We start from the raw sequence: 1,174 nt of genomic DNA, 5'->3' as shown, positions 1-1,174 counted from the left end.
GGATAGCCATCAGCCTATGTATGAAGTTCACCTGAATGTCATCACTGACACACTGTGATGCAGTTAAGAACTACATGCTCATATCCTTTTATTCTCCGTGGCATAGTCTGAAGCTAATACTATAAATACCAGAGTCCATTCCAATGGTGAAGAGCAACCTTCTTTCTTGGTGAGGAGTGTACATGTTGATGTCTTCAAACTATCTGTAGTAGTTCAGGTGGACAAGTCGTAAGTTTATAGAAATGGAGAAATGTTAAACCTGAAAAGATTTCTGGTGGGTGGTTTAAAATTCTGTCACTGTCCAGGGACGGTAGTAGAAGACAGGTGCAGATAGATTATGTCACATGCACCTTCAACAGTAAAACCATTCTCTGGATGTTTGGAAAGGCTTAACAGATTTGGAATGAATAGGTTTTCATAAAACACAGAATTCCTGGTACATCAGGCAGTAGTTCTTGAACTTTTGCTCATAAATCATGGAGCATTTACAAATGAAATTATCTGGAAGGTGACCTCTCAATCAATGTCTTTTTACACGTGGCTTGTTGAACTGATCTCACTGAAAGTTGAGCAATCCCCTCGCTCAGGGTTAATCCTGAAATGATGAGGAATAGTTGGGGGCACTGACAGACACTGGCTCTTCGTTTTTTACCACAGTAGAACTGAGATTTCATTTTCTTGTCGTAGCAAATATTAATCCAACAGAAGAAATAAACAAAATGTCAAAACAATGATGAACAAAAAAGCCCGTTACTCTCGATGCTTTTCCAGCAATACAGTTAATCCCAGTGTGCACACAATTTAAAAAAAGAGGGAAAAAAAAGCTTTTTTTGTAATGTTTGTCTTCTGTTTCAGACAACCTCAACTGTGTTGAGGTTGACCTGTTAGCATTCTCGAAGAATATGTGAAAAATGTAATTTTTCTTGAATACCAAAACAAGGACACAGAGTAGAAATTTATAGCACAGCTTATCAAGAAATGACTTGTGATTTCTCATCATGAGTGTAAAATAAAAGGACAAGAACTATTTTTATTCACAACCCAATCTGGTAGCTGAAAGAAAAGCTGTCTTTGGATATAGAGAAACCTGGTTTTCTGGAGCCCAGCTTTGGGTGGCTTGTTATCAGCCTTCAACACTATTACCGAAGCACAGAAACTCTGTTTCTGATTGGTT

This window comes from Suricata suricatta, chromosome 10 (genome assembly GCF_006229205.1).
Source record: "Suricata suricatta isolate VVHF042 chromosome 10, meerkat_22Aug2017_6uvM2_HiC, whole genome shotgun sequence".
NCBI lineage: Eukaryota > Metazoa > Chordata > Mammalia > Carnivora > Herpestidae > Suricata > Suricata suricatta.
Note: the sequence above shows the minus strand (reverse complement) of the source record.